The sequence below is a fragment of the Haemorhous mexicanus genome, chromosome 5, assembly GCF_027477595.1.
Source record: "Haemorhous mexicanus isolate bHaeMex1 chromosome 5, bHaeMex1.pri, whole genome shotgun sequence".
In the NCBI taxonomy this organism is placed as follows: domain Eukaryota; kingdom Metazoa; phylum Chordata; class Aves; order Passeriformes; family Fringillidae; genus Haemorhous; species Haemorhous mexicanus.
Genome location: NC_082345.1, coordinates 15422706 through 15438254, shown reverse-complemented (window position 1 = coordinate 15438254; position 15549 = coordinate 15422706). Strand labels below are relative to the sequence as shown.

Here is a 15549-nt window from a genome sequence, read left to right as displayed (position 1 = left end):
AACCGAGACTGGTTTGTATGGCCTGAGCTCAAACTGATGCCTGGAGAGGCTACCTGGAGCAGTGGCTAAATGGTGTTAAAGGAATAAAGTTGGTATTTATTAAAAGGCCTTCAAAGGATACACCCTGGGCAGTACAAGAGCCCGGCTGTGGCTCTACCCAAGATGGATGACCAGTCACGAGTTTTCACACTTTTATAAGTTTTGGTCCATTTACATATTGGGATTAATTGTCTGTCCAATTACAGCTTCAGCTTATGAAGTCCCATCCTCCCACACTGTTCTCCTCAATTTGCTGATTTTTATACTTTTGGGGCCTGAAGCTGCAAAAGCATTCTTGCTTCTCAGGCTGAAAAAGGATTGTTTTGTCTAATTCAACTGTGAAGAGGGCTTGCTAACACTTTATATGAAGTTCAGAGTTACACACCAAGGCAGTACAGAATCTGGGAAATATGAAAGCTAAAACTTAAAGCACCAAAACCACCCCAGGTGACAAAGCCATCACCTGAGTCCTGCAGCCTCAGCAGGGCAGGATGGCCAAAGGGCACCCTGCTGCCCCTCAAGGCTGAGTGGCACCTCCCAGGAGCACAGATGTCCCAGGTCAGGCTCAAACACAACTGCACACCAGCGTGCCAGTGCTGAGAGGATGGGCATGGATTTACCCACTCAGCCCTGTGGGATGGCTTAAACTCCAGCTAAGATACTCAGCTTTTGGGAATGATGGCTAAATGAGCTAACCTGTGCTGGGAAATGTGCTGCTGTTCTTTGGTGACATCTCAGCTTGCACTGGTGGCACCATGGTGCTGATGACCATCTCAAACCCAGAAATACTTCCTTTTAGGAGATACCTCTTGATTTCCTCTTGCTGGTTGTGCCAGACTCGGAGAGCAGCCAAGGACCTGTGCAGATTGGTGAGAGGGCTGCAAACACCCCAGGCCAGGCTGCTCTTACTTCTGAGCATCCTCACAGTATGGGGAGTTATTGCTACATTGCTCTATTTTACTAATAATCTATCACACTTCAAACATCTCAAACAAAGCAGGACACTGAACATCAAGCTGCCTGAATAAGGATTTTATGTTTGTTGGATTTCTTTTTTTAGGAAATCCCTGAACATCAATGGGCAAACTGAGGGAGTCAGATGCTACAAAGGGAAGACAAGAGAGGGGGCCCAGCTCCAGGCCCCCTCTCAGCCCTGCAACGAGCAGCTGAGGACAGCTGGCACTAATTGGCACTTTCCTTGGCAGCAGATGAAGTGTGGAGGAGACAATGGGGCCTGGGCTGGTTCCTCGTGCCCAGAGGTGATCCCCAGGGCTGAGAGCAAAGCTCACTGAGAGCACAGCCAGGAGAGGCTGCAGCGCCTGCCCTGCGCAGGGGAGAACAGCCTGAGTTTGGATGTCAGTGCAGGTGCACAGGATGTGTGCCCACCACCAGGGCATTGGTGGCAAGCCCAGGGGCACAGGATGTGTGCCCACCACCAGGGCATTGGTGGCAAGCCCAGGGGCACAGGATGTGTGCCCACCACCAGGGCATTGGTGGCAAGCCCAGGGGCACAGGATGTGTGCCCACCACCATGGCATTGGTGGCAAGCCCAGGGGCACAGGATGTGTGCCCACCATCAGGGCATTGGTGGCAATCCCACACTGAGGGGACAGCAGGGCCCAGAGCACACCGTGCTGCTGACACCGAGCACCAGCACCGTGGCAAAGCCCCTGGTCACGTTGGCTGGCCCTGAGCTGCTGGTCAAGCTCCAGTGAGACACTCAGCATCAGGCTTCCTGCAGGGTCCCATGCTGGGAGCTCACAGCAGGAGGGGAAAGGGCTTATGAAAAGCTCCGTGCAGAGCTGGGAAGAAATGTAAAGCTGTGACACCTGGAACACAAACAAGCAGCTAGAAAGGACATGCAAGAGCAGGAAAATTCTTCACAACAGGACACCACTTGGCAAGGAGAGATAAAGGAAACGTAACTTTTTTTAATAAATGAAATGATCATCATAACTTTTGGATTGTGTTATAGTGAGGGTTTTTGTGTGTACCAGCAGTACTTCCATCAGCACTGAGCTCTTTTTTTTTTGGTAAAAAGTGTATTCATTGTCTTAGACATCTATTGGCAGCTCAGAGGCACCGTTTCCTTTTGAACTTCGTGAACAAATTCAAATGGGGAGGGGGAGAAAAACCATCCCCACTTTCCAAAAAGTTCTCCATGGTCAAAAGGGCCCTGAGCTTAGGCTGCACTGAGGCTCTGAGCCAGCTGCAGCAGCATCCCAGCAGTGTGTCATCTGAACCCCTGTGTTTAGGATTACCACCCAGGTTCTCCAAAGCTAAAGACACTTTTTAAATTATTTCATGAAATGCAAGCCAAGTAAACTCGATGATGCTCTCCTTGTTTGTCCCCTGGAGTGGGAGCACACAGTTTAGGCTTTGGTGCCTTCCCTGGTCCCTCAGCACAAACAGGAGAAGCAGCTGAAGGACTTGGAAGCTGCAAGGATGAAGTGGAGCTCTCGGGCAGTAACCAGAGCTGAGCTGAGGGAAAACAGCTGCGAGCTGGACGCCAGCAGCGTCCAGTGCTGTCTTCAGGGAGCGATGGGAGGGCTGGTCCCTCACCTCGGGAGGTCCTCAGCCCTGCCGGTGCCGCGATTTGTCCCCATCCAGCCCTGCCGGTGTGGCCGAGCTGTTCTGCCGCAGCTGGAGGAGACAGCCCCGTGGGGAAGAGGAGGTGGGGGGAAGGAGAGGAGCTCGGAGCCCAGCAGGATAACGAGCTCGCGGAATGCAGATGCACGTTTGAGCTGCAGCTCCCACACAGCCACAGCCGCCTGGCAGCGCCCAGCACACACATGTGGAGTCACAGATTCAGCGAATAATTCGGGGTGGGAGGCAGCTTTAAAGGTCATCCAGCCCCACCTCCCTGCGACGAGCAGGGACATCTTCAACCAGATCAGGTTGCTCAGAGCCCCATCCAACCTGACCTTGAGTGTTTCTGAGGGGGGGGCATCCCCCGCCTCCTCGGGCAGCCTATTCCTGTGTAAAATACCCTCGCTGTGATATACTTCTTCCTTATATTGAATCTAAATTGACCCTCTTTCAGTTTAAAACCATAACCCCTTGTCCTATTGCTGCAGGTCCTGCTAAAACTCTGCCCCTATCTCTCTTATTAATCCCTCTTTTAAATGCTGAAAAAATGCAGTGATGAAGTCACCCCAAAGCCTTTCCTCCCAGCAGAGCTGCTCCATCCCTCTGATCCCCTTGGTGTACCTGCTCTGGCCTGGCTCCAGCAGCTCCTTGTCCTTCCTGTGCTGGGCCCAGGGCTGGATGCAGCCCTGCAGGAGGGGTTCAGCAGGGTGGGGCAGAGGGGCAGAATCCCCCCCTGCCCTGCTGCCCTGGGGCTCTGGGTGCAGCCCAGCACAGGGGGGAGGTTGGGGCAGTGAACATTGCTGGCCCATCCAGCCCCAGAAGCTGATGTCAAGCTTGCACTGATTTTCTCAGGGCTGGCTCCTGCTTTCACACATCTTCTCACCTCCCTTTGCAGGCTGCAGAAAGGATTTTTGGCAATTCCATGACTGATGTGTGCCTCCAGGGTACAGCCCAGGACCAGCTCAGCAGCAAGATCTGGCCTGGGCTACACTCAGCTTTACATTGAACTCTCATTTCCACCCCTCTGCACCAATCTTGGCATCTCTGGGGATTCTCCTGTAATAATCCTCTCTGTGCCATTGACTTAGACAATAGTAATTGAGCTTCAAACTTAATTACAGTATGAGAACAAGCTGTCACTTGATTGAAGACACTTCTTGACTATTTATTGAAATAAATACTCTTACCTGACTCTGCAACTTGACATAAAGGGACTAGACATTGGGGTATTTTTTATGGCTGTGTTTATATCCTTTCTGTCAGGTGCAGCTTTAATAAAAAATACCAAGCCCTGGCTTCCAAAATGTTCCCAGAGACTCTCCTTTCCCTAAATTTCCATTATTGGTAGTTTAGAGAAAGAAGAGACCAGAGAGGGATTCTCTCTGATCGTTCACTTAAGTCCTTCCCAACTCCCATCCAGTTGATCCTGCTGCCAGGCTGCCCTCTTGTACTGAGACCAGGGGATGCTGGGCACGCAGGATCTGCTGTGGCTGCAGTCATGCCCTGGGCAAGAAATGTCTCAAATTAAAAGATTGGTAGGATGAGGCAAGGAGGTTCAACCATTGCTCTTACAGCAATATTTGGGCTTTCCAAACAGACATTTTGTCCACAAGCTCGTCCAGGGAAGCTGAAGTGGCTGATGATGCTCTGAGGCTCAGCCTGTAGTTAAGGGAACTCATTTGCTTCTCCAACAAGTAGGACCAGCATCATTTATTCCAGAGCTGTTGGCCTGGAATTCCTCTGTGGCACCATATCAGCTCTAAGAAGCCATTAATTCCTTCCAGCCTTTACAGTTGCCCTCTGTAATGATCAATGTCTTGGGCATTTGGTCTTAGAACAACAGTTTTTAGAGAGCAGTTCTTCCCTGCTGTGACTTGATGTCTGCCTCTGTGACTTCACAATCTGAAATAAATCCTTTGCCAGCTGTTCCAAGGCCGAAAAAATGCATCAAGACCCACAGAAAGTTGAGCTCCAGGTTCAAAACACAGACCTGGTTCTCACCTGCCAGGAGGCTGAGCTACCTGAGACCACCTCAGACATCAGAAAAACTCGAACTTCTGCCAAAATTAATAATCAATGCCCATTTATATTTTGCTGGAGTTCTTTCTTACCAGAAATCTTGGCTTTATGAACAGAGACATAAATTTTAAAGCTGATGCTTATTTTATAATCCCAACCTGGTGATTTTTTTTGTACCCACTTAGTTATGGGTGAATCACACACCTTCGCTGATGCACTCATACCACTTTCCTCACAGATGTATCAGCTGTAGGTGTGTCAGAGAGACAAAACCTTCTCTTGCTGATTCCTGAGCCTGAAGCACACTATGTTTCAGTTCTCCTGCTTATGTTTCAGTGAATTCCACTCTCAAAATGGAAATGTGGGAGTCCTGGCTCCTGACATGCAGAAAAGTTAGAAGAGTGGGATGCACACCCTGGGAGTGCCTCAGTGACCCTCACCCTGCTCCTGTCCACCAAGGCAGGGGGTCTGTGAGCAAAGCTGTATCTAGCCAGGCTTCTGCCATCTCCTCTTCCTACAGACTCAAACATGACCTCAGATCCCAGCTTTCCTCCTGCTGTCCTCTTTGTTATTCCCTTTTGGGTCTGGGTGAGTGTTCAAAGAACATCCTCTCTTGTCCTTCCAAGGGGCCAAACATTCTTAAGCTTTATGCAGGCAAAGTTTTCCTGTCAAATTCATGAACTGAGGCAGACAAGCCTTATGAAGAAGGACCAGGATGGTTTCTGTCCCATTAAGGGAATTTATGAGAAACTCGGTATAGTTTCAGAAAAAAAAGAAAGTGTTTGCTTGGATGATGGACGTCTGTTGAATATTAATCTTTTCTGGGTATATCGCTTCTTAAAGAAAGCCTAAATTATTCAGGAGTATTTGCATGCTGAGATATGGCAAATTTACAGGCAGTACAAATCAGACTTTTGCATCTTAATATGAAAGGAAAGCAAGTTCCAAATTTGGCTTCTTAATACTTTATTGGCCATCTCCTGCTAAGTAAAATAATTAAGTTGCTCATTAAGACACAACATATATCATCCTGGAACAATGGCCACGTTAATCCTTATACACTGCATCAGCAAAATAACTGTGAGATGCCACAAATCCATGATTTAGGTTATTCTTTTTATCCATTTGCTGTTTTACAGGATGTCAGCGGCAGGAACATCACCGGTGACAAACAGCAGGCACGCAGCAGCCTCTGCCCCGGGGAGGTGACAATCTGTGAGGGTGGGGAGCTTAGTGGTGGCCATGGCTACCCTGGGGGGTGTCCCCCACTTTGTCCCACTCTGTCCAGGACAGTGATGTCATTCCCCGGGCTGCGCTGGCCTCTGTCCCCACTGCCACGGTGGCGCTCACAGGGAAGCGCCAGCCTTATTTATGTAACAGCTGCTGTTTTTAGGTGCTGTCACTCACACTTTCACTGGAAAACATGGTACTTGAAGAGCTGCTACACTAGTACAGCATATGCCGGAGGCAAAACTATATATATATTTTTAAAAAAAAAATCCCTGTAAAAAACGAATTAGAGCAGGATTATCACAGCGTGTCGGCCTCCCATCCGCAGCTCAGCTGGAGCAGCGCCTCACCAGGGCCACATTTTGGAAATGCTGTGCTGCCTGGTTTTAAAGCCTTTGTGGATGGAGTTGATTTTATTTTATTTCTCTGGTCAGGATCACAGGCGACACTCTTAGGTGATCCAATTCCTGCTATCGTTAGCAGCTCTATGCTGGTGCTGGTGATCTTGTGTGGAGGGAGGAGCTGGGACTCAGCAGTCAGGCAAAAGCAGCCCCTGTCAGGCTGGGGCTGAGGGCACCCTGCCTTCCTCTGCGTCCCTCCACCTGCCTCAGGGTCGCAGGTTTCTCCCTCTGTCCAGCACAGAGAAAGTATATTTTCAGATGTGCATGCACAGGTTTTAAATGTGTGTGATGCATTCTGACTGAAATCCAGCAGTGGCGGTTCTGAATGGAGATATCCACAACGATTTCCATCAAAAGTCTTGTTCATGCAGTTGGAAACTGTGATGCAAAAACTGAGCTTCTGCTGGAAACTGTCCTCTCAGAGCAGGGCAGTGCGTGACCTCGATGGATCTGAAGTCTTTCAGTGATGATGGCTTATCATCAGAGCTTATCCTTCAGATTCCCATTGCTTGTTCTCAAAAGCAGATCTCTGCTATAATTTAGGGTTGTTTTAAAGCAGCTACATCAATTTTCCTCTGTCCCCCAGTTTGTAGAGGTGAACATGTATAGGCACCCTGTGCTTCCAGAATGACTGGAAACTTCCCTGCTGGCTCCAGGGGACTTTGGCTCTGGCTCTCCCAGTAAACTGTCCTCCATGTCCTAACCATCTCATGTTCCCCACCATTTCTTTTCCATCACACACACACATTTAATACTACACCCATGAGCAGCTGAGTGTGAAAAAGGGAGAAACCTGAAAGAAATTAAGGAAAGCAATTGAATAGAGTAGAATAGAACAGAACAGAATCTTTCACTTGGAAGGCTCCTATGATGATCATCCACTCCAACAGCCTGAGCACTTTGGGGCTGACCAAAGGTTGAGGCACGTTGTAAACGGCATTGTCCAAATGCCTCTCAAGCACACCTGGGGCACTGACCACCCCTTCAGGAAGTCTGCTCCAGTTTCCCCACCTTCCTGGTACAGGAACGCTTCCAATATCCAGTTCTAAACCTCTCCTACACAGCTCTGAACCTTTCCCTGGACACCAGGGAGAAGAGATAATCAAGCCCTCTTGCAGGAGAGAAGATGAAGATGGATGCCTGGTGGTCTCCTGTGTAGCAGGGTGATGGCCACATCTTCTCACTTTGCCAGCTGCAGGTCTCTGTACACAGATGTGGGTGGAGGAGGGAAATGGTGAGATGGGTGGTACAAAATCACAAGGATCTGTCATGTGTCCTGCTTCCTGCTTGGACCAGAGTAGCCAGGAGAGAATCCACCTAATGAAACACTTCAGCTACTGCATGGAGTGACCAAGAAGCCACCACCTTGGCCCCACACCTCTCCGGTATGCTTCAGGCCCTCAATGCATCTGGCCAGGCTGGTGTAAATCAGAACCTCTCCCCTCAAACCAGTGCAGTGACCTGCAGCGGCTGTGAATTTGACGCGGCGCGCCGGCTCGCAGCTCACCCAGCTGTGTTTGATTTACATCTGGAGCCACTTGGAAGTTCACGTCAGAGGAAGGAAGGGGCAGGAGGGACGGCTCAAAAAATGCCCTCTGCTGGAAGGAGCTAAGCCCCACAGAAGGCAAACGGCTAGGAGAGGAGTCAGGCACTGATTTTCTCCCTCTTCCCCTTGCCCTGACGATGCCAGGCTTCCTGCAACTACTGATTATGATGATTACAGTGTTTCTGGTGTGTGTATGTGTTTGTGCACACGTGTGCAGCGGTTTCTCACTAAACCTCACTCGGTTGGACGCTGCCAGATGGTACAAAAGCTTACCGGAATTTCATTTTCAAATAAACCACAGACTTGGATGAGCTAATGCTGTTCCACATAGAAAGCCACAAAATTCAACAAAGTGATGTTGTTTCAAGACGAGGACATGTCAAGTGAGGGAACGATCCGGTCGGCTCTGAAAGAGCTACACACTCCCCCTCCTGATTTTGGAGGCTGTTTATGTACCAATGCTGGGCATGTGGCACTGCAGCTCGGGTTAAACCTCTCCTCACAGCTGATGCCTGTGGAGCAGAGCCTTGGCAGCAGTGGTGCAGCAACCACATCTGCTCATAAGCCTTCCTGTTTTGCTTGAACCGCTCCTGGAAGGCTGGTGGCCGCCGAAGATCTCCTTCTCCACAAGGACAGGTACAGAGGACTGCTGGGGGATGCAGCTCCACATAGATGCCCTTGCTGTTGTCAGGTGGCCTCCTGTGATACTCAGCTCCCCCAGGCCCAGAGCCTTGGGGGTGTCCTGGGAGCCAACCTGGGGCCAGTTGTCCATTTGACATGTAACTCTGTGCTGTCACAGCTTTGCCAGGAGTGGTGGCTCTGGGTGGAGCAAGGATGAGCCACTTGGACACTGAGGGATAATGCAGCAAAAGGACTTCGGCACTGCAGCAGTTCCTACATCCTAAAGCACATCTCCAGAGGCCTTCTCTCCCTCCTGTACCCACAGGGTGAGAGTCACGAATCTGGCAGCAACAGAGGCTGAGCAGGGCAAGGATTCAAGCCAGCCACAGGAAGAGAGCCCTGCTCAAAGACCCAGCTCTCCCTGCATCCCTGCCCCAAACTGTCTGGCAGAGCCCAGGTATGTAGTTGCTGTGCATATAGTCCCAGACAGCCTAATGCTGGCGTGAATAGTGCTGTGATTTAATAACAAATTGACAAAAGCCTTCTCTCCCCAGAGAGAGCCACCTCCAGCCTGTGGCCAGCAAATTAGGTCTTGGCCTAGCTTGAGGATGTGTGGCTGGGGAAAGTGAGCCTGGTGCTGGGGACCAGCAGCCACAGCACAGCCTCCCACAGGATTCTGGCACAAGGCAAGCCTGCAAAAGGGTTTCAGTGTTGGACAGTGAGAGTCTGCAGCTCCCAGGCTGGAGGACCCACAAGCACAGAGCTAAGAGAGGCCAGGTCTCCAGGAGAGGCAAATGGAGTCACCACCACTGCCCTGAGGAGACTCACCAGTGGTGGTGGCATTTTTCCATGTCCCAGCACTGCAAAAAGCACCTACAGCCACATTTGCCACAGTTAAGATTTAGTTTCCATTTTAAAATGCATTTACTATTGATGTCCTGCTGTGGAGGGTTGAGCAAGCACTGGCTCAGCCTGATGGATGCTGCACTGCTCTGCCCTGGGCTGAGGGTCTCTCTCTGGCTGCTTTTCATGCCTATTTTCAGCTGTTGCCATGCTGCCTGTTTATTTCAGCCTGTTGTTTCCAGGGATGTGGCCTTCCTGCTCCCGAGGAAGCATCCAAACCTCAGCAGAGAGAGCAAAGACATATAGTAAAGGCATTTTTTCCTTCTTAAACTCTCAGACCTGCAGGATGGATTTTGTTTCAATTGCATCTTTATAAACAAATTCCTCTTTCACACTCACCTGTTCATTTTCTGTCCTAGTTAGAATCAATATCACTGGTAATTGTCTGTCAGAGCATTTATGCATCACTGGAAGGTGACTAACAAGGGAAAGTCTTTTTCTTTATCTATATTTTTTCAGACCACTTTCAGTGAATTAACCAACAAGATTGATGTAGACTAGGTCCTAATTTTTACCCACAGATAAATGCATTCTCAGAAGGAGAAGCAATCAGAGCCTTCCTGGTAGCTCTGACAGCCCCAGCAGGAGGGTCATCCTGTGGAGATGTGACCTCTATTCCTGAACCATCCTGCCTGATGGACATCTGTGTTGCATCCCTGGCTGCAACACAGGAGTCCAAGGACTCCTGCTTGTGCCTCCCCCACCAGCCCTGCTCTCAGCAACTTCTCTCCTCAAGGATGTTCTTCTTCCTTCCTCATCTTCCACGCAACATGAGTATTTTCATGGCTGAGCTTCTTATTTGACCCCTAATCTATGTTTGGAAAGTTTTCCTAATCAGTCAAAGCGACTTTGGCTGGACCTGCTGCTAAAAGCTTGGGTCAAAATGTGCATTTTACTGGTGAGCTGTCCTGTGTCTCCTTTTATTTCTTCCACCTTCCTGTTGCAATGGTGAAAAACAACCTTGTAAGCTCCTTCTTAGGTAGAAGCAGCCAATTTATTCCTCATTTGTACAGCACCAAGTGCTCTGGAGCCACTATCCACTGTGACACATTGTTTTTTACAGCACATGAGCTGCAGACGCCTCAAATATTAACACAATGTCCTGGGGTGATTTTATGATACTCCATTCATCTGTTTAGCCCAGAAATAAGTTTTGCACTTTTGCACACATACAAACCCCTGAATAAATCCTTTTGCTAAAGCTTCTCCAAGCAGCTCCATGGGATAGCTCAAGGGAGAGATTGAGCCAAGATGCCCAGCTTGCTTTGGAGGCTGAAGAGCAGCAGCAAATGTTCAGCACCACACAGCAGCCCTCTCCTGCTCACCTGGAGGGCAGAGCAGTGTTGGGGGCCCTCCCCAGCATGCTCAGGACAAGCCCTTTGCCCAGCCCTGTCCTGCTGGTGCCAGTCTGCTGGGACCCTGGAGCAGGAGACTGGCCTCCATTTGCTCCGTGCCTGGTTCTCTGCGTGGCCCAGGTGACAGATGGTGGTGACAAACGAGCTGCAGGTCACTCGTGTCCCCTGTCATTCTTCGTGGGGAGCTCTGCCTTGTGCAAGGCAAGTGGTTGCACGATGCTCAGCGTCCAATAAATCATAAGGAATTCATCCATGAGGAATTTCTCCCACTCCCTTCTTTGCAGAGTTACCGGGACCCCGTCCAACAAAATAACAACATTTTTGAAAGCAGAGGCAGTAATTTACAGCGGTGTAAATCAGAAATGCTGCCCCAAGCCCAGCGGGTTTGCCCCACATGATTCAGAAGCTTGTTTGCAAACATGAAAACCGCGGTCCCTGGCCAAAAGGTTTGATGTGGGGAGGGAAAAGGCTGGGAGCAGGAGCACAGAGATGCTGTGGCTCTCTGGGACCATGCTGGAGGTCAGCAGCAGAGCTGGGTTTGTGTTTCTCAGATTTGTGCTCTGCTGTTAGCACGCACAGAATTGTGCTGCCAGCTTCCAAATGACCAAAGGACAGCTGGTGGTACCAAGCTGTGACAGCCTGCTCGGGGTCTGGATCCCAGCAGGGGCATTTGTCAAATCTGAGAGCTTGGTCCATGATGGGCAAATCATTACCCCCCTTTCCTCTCCTCTCTCCAAGTGTTTTGGAGCTGGTTTTCCCATGACAGCTTCACCTCCTGTGGTGCTCAGAGCCACACAGGCCATTTACTCTGTGCGTGGAAGGGAATAATCACCATGGAAATTAGTAGCTATCAGCAGTGAATCTTCTAATCCCACAGGATGAACTTCAGGCTCAGTCCCAGAGAAGGTGGTCCTCCCATCAGCATCTGGTGGCACTGCTGAGTGCCAGCCTCTCCTGACCATAGTGCTGTTTGTGAGGGTACAGCAAGAGCATTTTGGATGGAGGCTGTAGGGTATCTTAGAGGAGAGGAGGAGGAAGAACAAGGTTTCTACTATTTTCCCCTTTTCTTGTAGATTTTTTTTCTTTATTACTTGCCCTAGTTTGCTACAATTATCACAACACACGTGGCCCACTAAATAGGGAAAAAGCCCACCAATTTCATGCAGAAAGGCTGAAATATTGGGGTCATCCTGCTCCTTGCAGATGACACAACCACACTCAGGCTTTTACTGGAGCAGAAGGTGGGCTTGGGTGGTGCCTGTAGGGGCAGGGAGTGACATTTGGAGGAGGGCTGGATTCCATATGCTGGGGTGTGAGTCGGGGCTGTGCTACCACAGCTTGCTCAGAGGAGCCTGTGGGATGCTGCTGCCAGAGCCAGTGTGCCCAGAAGCCACACATTCCCACTGCTTGCACAATGTCTTGGGGGAGGTTTGCTTGGGCTCCTCAGCCCCCAGGGTGCTGCTTTGCACAAGCACTCATACCCTTGTGCTTGAGGGAGGTGCCCCCAGCCCCGTGGTGCCCCAGGGATAAGGAATGGCCACTCCCAAGTACCACACACACAGAAGTTCACTCCGGTCACCTGGAGGCTGATCCCATGATTTAAGGCAGGAGGGGCTGATTCATTTCTCTCTCAGCACCCAGCACAATGTGGGTGGCTTGGTTTGTTTCTTAACTCCCCTTTAGGACATTGCCAGTGAGGGCATCCCCAGAAGGCATCCCCATCAGGTGCAGCTGATGGTGACAGGGCTTGCAGGAGGATGGCAGCTCCTGGGAAGGAGCTCCAGAGGCCCTCCAGCCAGCCAGGATGCCCAGGTGCACGGGGAACTGCTGGGATGCATCCCTGGCATGGTGCAGAGGGAAAACCTCTGCCAGCTGCCCCTATCACCTTCCACAGCCTTTGGCTGTCCCTGATAAAAATAGCCACTCGCCTCTGTGCTGTGCCTGCAGCAGGCAGCTGGGCACTGAGACTTTCTTTTTGAGCTGATTGTGTGGCATCTATTTTAGCAAGTAGCTGCTCTCGAGAGGTTTTGCTGATGGAAACACCTGCCCATTGCTGTGCTTGCCCCAGCCAGCCCCTGGGCTCTGCAGGCAGCTGGTGCTCCCACTGTGTCCCTGTCCCACAGGGCTTCTGCCTCCCCACAAAGCCCATGGCCCTCAGCTGGTCACTGAATTTGTCATGCCTCAAAACTGGGTCTCCTTGCATCACTGCAGGGGATCAGCTGAGCCCTCTGCCTTCTTAGTGAGCATTTCAACCAAGACTTGTAAAAGCAGGTTTGGGAAAAGGGACCCAACTTCTCCCACTGTCCCATGAAATGAACAGGTTCAAATTAAAGTCCCAGGGTGGGCTTATGCCTTGCTTCAACTGTGTTGGAGCATTTAAAATGTAGATCCAAGAACTCCACAAAGGAGTCTGCAAGAAGGAGGTGTGTTGTGAAGAGACATAGCAACACACCCTCTCAGCCCACTTCTTGTCCCTGGAAGCAGCAAAGGTGCTGGGAGCAAACTGGTTGTGGCTTGGGAACAGCTCATGTCCAGCCCCCTTCCTCCACTGTGCCTTTGAGCTCCAGCCTGTGGCTCCACACAGCATTGATTTTTCCAGGAACAAGGGCTGACCATGGGAATGATGGAGCAGACACCTCAGTGGGGGTTCTGTGCTGCACCATACAAGCCAAGCTCCTGATCAGCCCTCAGCACAGGTAGGGAAGGAGATATGGTAGTTAAAGGTCTCTGATGCTTTTATTTTCAGGGGCAATCAGCAATACTGGCTGCCTTCATTGTGGGTTCATTCAGGGCAGCTTCATCTGAGCTGGCTTGCAGGGGCTGTAGATACCTCCTGTTCTTAAAGTCAAGGCCTTTGTAGTCCTTTCAAGTGGGAAGAAAGGGAGTGAGATGCTCTGCCATTGCTGAAAAAGGCAGCCCAGGAACGCAGCTGTGCGTGGTCCCCAGAGGCTCACCAGGCTGCCTTATCGCTGGCTCAGCAGCGTCCCCTGAAACCAAGGGCTGCCCAGCCCCACGAGCAGTGATGGGACACAGTTCTTGCACTGCAGCTCTCCCTGTGTCCCCTGTGGGATGCATTCTGGGTTGGGATGGGCTGGAATGGGTGGCTGTGGGATAGAACCCGGTGTGGGAGGGCAGGGAAGGAGCTGAACAGCTACTGCCTCCTTTTCCTCCTGCCGTGGGCTGCAGGAAGCACCCTGAGAGGAGTCAGGTTCCTCCTGCTCCCACTCCCTTCAGGCCTGGAGTCTGGTGGAAAGAGTGAAAAGGACAGTGGATGAGTGCCTGTGGTATGTGCCATGGTTAGTAATTTTCTCATCCTTCTTTGACAAGCTCCCCCAAATCCTCTCTCACAGGATCTCCAGACGGAGGCTGGAGGACAACAGCCATCCCTTTCATGGAGCCAGCAGCCTCCCTGTGGACTCAGGTCCTGCCTCTCACATGGCTGCACGAGCATTGCTCTCTCCCTGGCACCCTGCCCAGGGCACTGCCACAGCTCAGGGGTGGCCCTGAGTCCCGAGGGCCTCAGCAGCAGACATCCACTGCACCCTCAGGTTTTTGGCATCCCCCTGCAACCCTGTGCCACCCACCCAGTGCCAGCCAACGTGCCACTCACCGGAGACACGCCTGCCATAGCTGGTCTGCACACTTTTGCCTCTGAAAGCAGAGTAGTGGGTGATGCTGGAGAGCAGTGAGGCAGAGAAAAGGGGTGCAGGACTCCAGCTTGCCTCTCACCGTGTGGCCCGCTGGCCGGGTGAGCTGTTTGCTTGTGCTGCTGCAGCCAGCCCTGGGATGGTGCAAGCCAGCGGCTGCCAATTGACGTCAGAGGAGCGCCAGTGGTTTGCGTGAGCTGAGGGACTGCTTCTACTCAAGGTGGGTTTCCACCACACAGAAATGCTTAAATCCCCCCCTTCCCCTCCCTTTGCTCTGGGAAACAAGTGCCTTATTTCATTCATTGACTAGTTTGGTTATGGCGTGAATCCTACCCACATTTTGGCAACTCGGTTGTTTGCTGAGGACCAATCAGCCCAGTTAATACTACCAGAGAGCAGGGGAATGAAAAAAGAGGGGGGAAATAGGGCAAAGCCAAGTTTAATCTCCTCTGCCTCAGTTTGTGCCACATGTTCCCAGACAGGACTAAAGCCATGTATTTTTTTCTTCTTGCATCCCCTGCAATGTTTTTGAGGCTAGTGAAAAAGTGGGATGCTGGGTTCCTGCCATCCTCCTTCTCCTCCCCTTCAAATCACTGCCTGTTCTGTGCAATGTGTCTGGGCCAAGGCAGTTTGTTTGAACTTGCTTCATTTTCCCTTGACTGCTCAAGTTTTCCTTCTGCCACTTTATTTTTATTCTGTGTTGCACTTATTAGCCACAACCCCTCTGTTTTTCACTTGTCTCTGGCTGGATTTGACAGTGACAGTGACAGTGCTAGTACACTTTCCCTAAGCCCAGACCAATGTCTTTAACTGCAACATATCTTTCCAAACCCAGAGTGATTCCTACAGGGAGTGCTTCGAGCAGTCACTTGACTTCCATGGACTTTGGATCAGGCTTGTGCTCTCGGATCACTCCATACGTGTTGCTGCCAATCCATGGGGCCGGACCCTTTAAGACTGTCCAAAACAAACACTCTCCGGGTGAGATCAGTGCACAGACCATCACGTGAAAAGCTCTGTGATAACAACTGACTGCGTGTTTGCTTTCATATGGCATTGATTCCTATTTCCCTGACTATTTTTAGTCTTCAAGGTTGCCCCTTAATCAACCCGCTTTCTTTAATAGCTGGTGTTGCCCCTACTGTGCTGCAGCAGGGCTAATGATGCTTTGTATTAGATGTGGGAGATATGAATTAGTT

General features: G+C 50.7%; 1 long non-coding RNA gene across 2 annotated transcripts; it reads left to right on the top strand.

The window, feature by feature from the left end:
• The first annotated feature begins 8205 nt into the window (after window positions 1–8205).
• LOC132328079 (uncharacterized) lies at window positions 8206–13400 on the top strand. 2 transcript variants are annotated; one of them, XR_009486679.1, is made up of 3 exons: window positions 8206–8460; window positions 8624–8902; window positions 13303–13400. It is a non-coding gene; the product is annotated as an uncharacterized LOC132328079 (long non-coding RNA). The 2 variants fall into 2 exon arrangements; XR_009486678.1 differs by lacking the exon at window positions 13303–13400 and adding an exon at window positions 10551–11049.
• The last annotated feature ends 2149 nt before the right edge of the window (window positions 13401–15549 follow it).